The sequence below is a fragment of the Lactuca virosa genome, chromosome 9, assembly GCF_052849685.1.
Source record: "Lactuca virosa cultivar CGN04683 chromosome 9, Lactuca_virosa_CGN04683_v6, whole genome shotgun sequence".
Taxonomy (NCBI): domain Eukaryota; kingdom Viridiplantae; phylum Streptophyta; class Magnoliopsida; order Asterales; family Asteraceae; genus Lactuca; species Lactuca virosa.
The window spans coordinates 120,611,715-120,619,943 of record NC_136434.1 but is presented as its reverse complement, the minus strand read 5'-3'; the positions used below and the strand labels follow the sequence as shown (position 1 = coordinate 120,619,943).

The following is an 8,229-nucleotide window of genomic DNA, read 5'->3' as shown; positions in this document are numbered from 1 at the left end:
TTTTTGAGTTTTGGATTTAGGTTTGTGTTTTATGCTTTTTGATTGTTCATGTTAGTGGTAACGCTGTAGAAAATGCATTTTGCATCGATGTTTGATGTAAGAGAATCCATAATGTTTTTGGAAAAATTCAAAGGTTAATAAAATCTCTTATGTATGTATGATGTTGATTCATGATTGGGTGCTTTGTTAGGCCATCGGGTATACATATCATATATCATGAAACCTTTTGTGGTCTAGGTGGCAACGACTACTAACCACAAACACTATTGCGGTGTTTAGTGGTTGGTAGTGGTCGTGGTGTATTGTTGTGTATACCACATCCAATTACATTCTTCTTCTCTCTATCTCTCTATGACTCTCTTTGCCTCTTTCTACAATAATAAAAATATATTTTTTATTTAAAAATAAAAAATAAGAGGGATATAATGGTAGGTATCCCATGGTTAGTGGTGCGTATTGTGGTGATAATGTGACACCCACTATTATAGTGGTTAGTGGTGAGTATAATGGATGATTTTATTAAACATTTTGACTTTTGTTGTGCTAAGTCTTTGAGTTAAAGTAAATTGGTGGTATCATACCACATTTTTGGCCTAACAACCTCATATTATTTTTCTCATCTAACAAAGCTAGTGGTGTGGTATTACACCTTGCCACATTTTTTTAATAAAATAAATTGTAATTTAATAAAATGTAATTATATAAAATTAATAAAAAAGAAAATGTTTTATTAATTTAATTAAAAACGATTAAATAACTGAAAACGATAATTTAATCGAGTGTAGGTTGTGATATATAATCAAAATCTAATCTAATCGTTTTTAAACAGTCAAAAAATTGAAAAAATGGTGTGGCAAGTATTCTGGTGGCCTTACCGACTTACCATGTTACAACAATGTGGTCGGTGTTGTGTTCACCGCACGTCACCACTGCAGGGTGCAGTATCCGCCCACACCTACCGATCTTAAGAGTAAATTACATTAACGTTCCTCATGCAGGTGGCTAATAACATGTTTGGTTCTTATTTTCAAAAATTAACTCAGACCGTAACTCAGTTGTTTAAAACTTGCCAACTTCATCCCTCCGGACGTAAAAAGACTATTATACACTTAATAAAATCTTTGATTTGTTAATCATTTTTAGATTATATATATATATATATATATATATATATATATATATATATATATATATATATATATATATAGATATATCTTTACCAACACAGCACAACCCACCCCTCCCCATTCCCTTTCCCCAGTTTCCTTTCGTCTCCTCTTTCTCACCCACTTCCAACAACCACCCAAAACCTTAACTCTTCGGTGAGACCAAAAATCGCTCCTCTTCATTCTTTCTCCGGCGAGACCAACCATGCCCTCCTTTCTTTTCCGATCGCCGACTAACTCAACCAAAACCATAACGAAATCAATGATTATCGACACCGAAAACTACCTTCGACTACCACCGGAAATCACCACCTCTCTTCCCTATTCTCTTTCTCAACTCCGACGCCACAACCTATCATTGCCAACAGTCATGAAACAGATGATGAAGCTCTCGATAGGCGGTGGTTTGAAACCCCAAGTGGCAATTCGAAACCTAGGTGACGATGGTTATGGTGTTCGGGAAAGCTAGTAATTGTCGATGTTCTCAATATGCTCGGTGATTGACCGGACATGAATTCGGGTAAGGAAGATGATGAACAAGTTCAAATGGTGACTGCTTTCTACGTTGTAGTTGGTGGTTCGACTTTTGCAAGTGGCTCACGAAGAAGATGATGGTTGACTGGTATGATTGGCGGTTAATGGTGCTGCCAATAGGTGGGTGTGTAGGTTGTTGGTTTCCGGTAAGGTGGAGGAGATTCAAAGATGGTGGTATAAGGTGGTGAAGATGGAAGGTGGCGATGATGGTGATTGGTGGCTCGCGGTTAACTGGTGGGTGGTATAAGGATGGTTGATGGTAGAGGGGGTGTTTTGATGTTTCATTTTTTTTTCGATGGTCGACAGTTGTGGGTAGTGGTCCAGCAGTGGTTATGATATTTTGTTAAAGAAGTTAAGAGCATCTCCAGCCCGCTCCCACTTTTCCATTTTTCTCCCATTCTTCTCCATCCCTCCCCCATTTATTACCCCATTTTAGGGGATATGAATAGTATTACACCAAATATGGTGTTATACTATTAATTTCTCCCAAAATGGGGATGAACTTTGCGTTGTCTGTTTTAGTCTCTCTGTTTATATATTTATATATTTCTAGTTTACTTTTACCTACTAATTATAATTTAAATGTAATATTTAATACTTATAATATTTTGTTATATATTAAATTATATTAATTAATTATAAATATAAAGTTTATTCTTTGTTCATCAAATTCATATAAAAAGCTAACTACATATTGAAATTTTAAAAAACGATAACATATTTTACAAAAGCTTATAAGTGTGTTATATATATAATCTTATTTATTTAATATTATTATAATGAAAAAAATATAGATTATATATTTGTTAAAACCAAATTAGTAGAAGGGGTGTATTTGACAATCTATGTAAGTTGGAAGACTGAAATATACTAGGAATATATACTTTTTGGGGTAAAAAATAGAATAGGGTTGAAAATGAAACACTATTTACCCCATTTTTTATTCCATTTTTCGGAGGAAAAATAGAAGTGGGTTGGAGATGGTGTAAGGGGAAAGATGGTTTAGAAGGGAATGGGGTAGGATAAGGTGGATGGGGTGAGTTTTTTTATTTATTTTATTTTGTATATTATAAATAATTGTAAGAAAAATAAAATAAATAAAAAAAAGAATAAAAATGGCAGAATACTCATTTCATGTATCGCAATGGATGAAACGTGTAAATTTAAACTAATGAGGGATGACATGAGCAACTTTTAACCAAACGAAGGACGATCCGAGTTAATTTTTGAAAATTGTGATTGAACATGCCTTTTGACACCTGCACATGGAACAGAGACGATTCGATTTACTCTAATGTTGTTAACTTTATAAAATTGATAAATTTACTTTATTTATTTATTTAATATTTTTTAAGAAGAAATGAGTAACCTAGTCACTTTCCTTATTGATTTGCCAAATTTTCATCTCATTCTAATTTGCAGACATTTCGTTCATTTTATGTCAAAAGTATATTTTGAAATCTCTGTCAAACTCTAAATCCAAACTCCAATATGACTTCAAATTTTATAGCATACAAGTACTATTTCTAAATCCATTTTCATATGTTGTAACAGTATAGAGAAAATATTTGCTGAATTTTTTAATTAAAGCTCATAAATGCATCATTATATAGTTTGTGAAACCTTGAAGTTCACAATCTGCCAAACCTTCAATTTCGTAGTATGTGGAACCATATACTCCTACATGGTTACAATCTATCAAATATAGTAGTCTTTTTTTAGCTGTAAGCCACATTTTACATTTTACATTTTGCATTGTTGAATTTTGAGTTTCATAGGCTGTGAAACCATATGCTGATACGTTCTTCATTTCACATTCCTCATTCCTCAATTTACATTCCTTATTCTTTAATTCGTATTCCTTAGTTTGGATTTCACATTTCACTATGCTGAAGTATGGTTTTGAATTATCAATTGCAGGTTTTTGGGTATGAGTTGCCATCTAACTAAGAAGAAAATCTATGTCGATTGGAAGCAGGATTCAGCCTTCATTTTCCAACTTCCACAAGATGTGGGTTTCTACCCTTTATTTTCAAATGAACCTTTTTAATTTAACTTGTTTGTGACCCCTCTAGTTTTAGAGCATGATATTGAATTCATAACATCAAGCTAAACTAAATTTATTTCATATTAACGCTAGCCCTAATTTGGATCCCAAAAATTTAGAATCATAATTTTTAAATATTAACATACATTTTTTTTCTATATTTTCCAAACTTGAGCCATTTCTTTTTTATTAAATTTTAATTGAAAAGTAGATCATATGATCCGGCTACATATGTGATCACTAGTGCCCCTATGAAACAGATTTCTGGATCCGCCACTGCCCACAATCTCTTGGTGAGAAAAAACTTTTATGGGTTAATCTCGTGAACCTTAAAGCCTCGAGGACCGGTACATTGGAGATTTCAACTCTATGAGATACCCATAAACGAGACTCGACTCTATTTTCTGCACTCAACAAATTTATTCGGGGGTCTTTTGGAGAATAATATGGGTGGACAAAAATATACGCATATGGGGGATGGTGGTCTGAAGTTAAGTAAGCTTGACCGATTTCTATGTTGTTCAAAATTTATATCATATTTTCCCTCCTCCTTTGTCACTACTCTTCCCAGAGAATACTCTGATCACTCCCCGATCACTCTAATATCAAACTTCTTTGACTTCACCCCCCACATTTCGATTCTTCAACTCATGGCTCTTTCGAGATGGTGTTGAGTATTTGAGATATTGAATCTGATTTGACATTTCTGTTAATTATTGAAGACTTTTTAGTCTTGATAGGGTTTTGTATTTTTGGCAAATGTTTTATTTTTCCTATATATAGTCATTAGCTTAGCTTGTTAGGTAAGCTTTTCTCAAAAAGGTTTCTTTGTATGTCCAATTTCGAAATCAATGAAATACAAAAACTTTGACAGATTACTTGCAACTTTATGGTGATTGATTCATGATTGTTCTTCAGATTCCACACTCGTCATCTCATTTTTCGTCCTAACAAGTGGTATCACAACGGGTTCTTGTAGATCTCAGCGATTATTGCAAGAAACGATCAGATATGGCGAAATTTATTTCATGAATCTCACTCTGTTCTTCAAGTTTTGTAAGTTTTCTGAAGAGAAAGTGAAATATCTCTTGTTTTTGCAAAATTCAATCCAGATATGTTATTTTCTACACATTCTATCATTTGATTTGTTCTTGATTTAAGTTTTGGAAGTGAAATAGAAGAAGAAATTCGAGTTTTATTATCAGATTTGTGCTTTGATTTGTTTTCTCCCTCTAGAAATCATCTCATATCTGTTTTCTCTCTCTAGAAAATTTATCAGATCTACTTTCACTCTCTTCAAGTTCAGATTTCTTGTTGAAGATATGATGGATTCATCAATTTCAAAGTTGTTAACTTCGATTAAAGAACAAGGAATGAAAGTTACAGATCCAAAATTTAGTCTTTCAAATACAGATCGTTGGTGTCTTGTATATGGTAAGATAACACCTTCGCAAAATGCCATTGAATTGTATAATCTCTATGTAGATGAGAAGATTTCAAAAAATCCATATTTACGTAATAGAGAATCAAGATATATGAAATTTTTGGATGAAGATGAGTCTTTATTGGAACAATTTCGTATTATCAAAACACATTTAGATCTGGAAAATGAACAACAAAATTTAGAGATGGAAAGAAAAGAAAAAGAAAAAGCTGATGTTCTTGGTAAAATTCATGATGTTCTTCACGTTTCAAAGAAAAAAGTGACTCCATGTGTTCTTGTTGAGGGGGAGTCAAGTGTTTCAAGTTTTTTAGAAGTTTTACATTCCGAATCTAGTAGATCTGAAGACAAATCTCAATGCAAAAATTCAGAAATCGTGAAAGCGAAGATGTTTTGTTCTTTTGGAACTCAAACATAAGATTCTTCATGTTCTAATGCTAATTTTGAAGGAATGGTGCCTTATAGAAAGCCTATTATTCAAGATGTTCATATTTACCAAACTCCAAATGATTATATTCAAAAGACTTCAAATGTTCGGATCATGAAATGTGATGAACATGTTCAAATCCGAAAATCAATTTTGAAGTCTCAAAATCTGAAAAGGAAGAAGAAGAAGAAGAAGAAGAGTAAGGTGAAAAAGGTTTTGATGCCAAAAGTACAAGTTTTTCATGCTTGTGAAAAAGTTCAGAAAGTACAAGCCAAGCATGTTGAAAGAAAATTCAATTCTCACTTTTGTTCGGATGGAGGTGTTAGAAGTTGGAGAAAAGAGAAAAAGGTTTATGGTTGGTTTAATGAGATATTTAGTAATTTTTGTTTTCCAACTAAGAAGCTGATATCATTTTCAGAAGATGAGCGTTTTTCTTCAAAAAAATGGGTTTGCAAGAAGTCTTCTTCAATTTTGAATCTCAAATGGATCCCAAAAGTTTCATAAAAGATACAAAAGCATTCAAAAAAAAAAAGAAATCTGACATTGAAAGGTCAAAAAGTGAAAAAGGGGACAAAAGTTGTTATTTTTCTGCAAAAAGGAGGTTGCTAGTTGTCAAAAGGATTTTTAAGGGGTCAAAATCGGATCTTTTTGAAAATATGGTCAAAATCGGATTTTGAAGAAATATAAGAACTGATATCTCGATCGGAAGTCTTTCGCCTTCAAACTCCGAAATCGGAACAATCCATGTCGGATAATCAAAAACAGAATCCAAACTCAGAATTGAACATAGATATCACAAATCATAATCCGATATTGAAATCACAATCCGTTCGGTTCAGAAGTTCGTTTAAGAATTGTATTCTACAATCGGAAAACATATTTCGATCGGAAGGATATAATCAGAAAATTGTAATTGGTAAAACCGAAATCGAAATAGTTCAGGATTGTTAAAATCGGAATACTTCGTGTTACTGTTCATCTTCCGAGCATCGAAATCAGATTTATTGCAATCAAAATCGTTTATTGCTCCTCTTCCGATAAGATATAGCGTATCGGAAATCTAATGTTGAAAAACGAAATCGAAGTCGGATCTTCAATCTCAGAGAATCGGAAATCGAAATTGAATTTATTGATTTCGGAATCTGATTTCATCCCTATGAACCTCAACGACCCAAGTAATCTACATGGACTCGGGAGCCACCGCCCATCTTCACTCTAACGAAGGTATACTTCAAACTATTAGTGATAATAACATTTGTTCATCTTCATATGTGTTAGTTGGTGATGGTTCTAAAATTCCTATTCATAAAATCGGCCATTCTACTATCTCTCAACCCAACCCTTATCGTACTCTCAATCTTAATAATATTCTTATTACTCCTTCCATCATAAAAAATTTAATTTCTGTTCGTCGTTTCACTCGTGATAATAAATGTAGTGTTGAATTTGACGCCTTTGGTTTTTTTGTGAAGGATTACCGCACCAAACAAATGCTCTTTAGATGTGACAGCACGGGTGACCTATATCCCGTCACCATCGCCTCTTCGCCAACCTTCCATACCATTGCTCCTTCATTATGGCATCAACGCTTGGGTCACCCGGGTCAACATGTCTTCCAACAATTAGTTTCCAATAATCGTATTTTTTTTTGTAAAAACCAAAGAGAGTCTACTTTATGTCATGCTTGTCAGTTGGGTAAACATGTTAAGTTACCTTTTTCTTTGTCTACTTCTATTACTATGAGTCCTTTTCAACTTATTCATTCTGATGTTTGGACCTCCCCTGTGGAGAGTGTTAGCGGTATTAAATACTATGTTATTTTTCTGGATGATTTTAGTCATTTGTTGTGGGTTTACTCGTTGCATGCAAAATCTGAAGTGTTTTCTAAATTTCTACATTTTCGATCATATGTACAAATGCAATTCAAATGTGATGTTCAATCTTTTCAATGTGATAATGGTGGAGAATATAATAACCAACAATTTCGAAATTTTTGTGATGCTAATGGGACTCATGTTCGCTTTTCTTGTCCCTATACCTCTCAACAAAATGGTAAATCTGAACGGGCGCTTCGCACCATTAACAATGTCATCCGTACTCTCTTATTTCATGCCCACATTCCACCCTCATATTGGGTTGAAGCCCTTCACATGGCCACTCATCTCCTTAATATTTTGCCATCCACCTCTCTCCAAAATAACACCCCTTACCAAAAACTCTTTAACCAATCACCCTCTTACTCTCACCTTCGAGTCTTTGGTTGTTTATGTTATCCTCATATACCTACTCCTCACAAGCTAGCCCCAAAAACCACTCCATGTGTTTTCCTTGGATATCCATCCAACCATCGTGGTTTTCGCTGCTTAAACTTATCCACCATGCAAATCATAATCTCTCGTCATGTTGTTTTTGATAAATCTGTCTACCCTTTCCGTTCCATGACACCTAACCAACCCCCTTCCTATTCGTTTCTTGATTCCTATGACTCTCCAAATATATTCTCTACCAAATTTCTCACATCCCCGTCTCTTCAAACTCCTCCACCTATTGACCCCACTCCCTCCTCCCCTACCACTCATGTTGACGCTTGCTCTTCCTCCCCGACAGCGCCATC

General features: G+C 34.0%; 1 long non-coding RNA gene across 1 annotated transcript; it reads left to right on the top strand.

Moving 5' to 3' along the window:
* The first annotated feature begins 6,350 nt into the window (after window positions 1-6,350).
* On the top strand, window positions 6,351-7,400 carry LOC145140931 (uncharacterized). Its single transcript, XR_013722358.1, has 2 exons — window positions 6,351-6,839; window positions 7,088-7,400. It is a non-coding gene; the product is annotated as an uncharacterized LOC145140931 (long non-coding RNA).
* The last annotated feature ends 829 nt before the right edge of the window (window positions 7,401-8,229 follow it).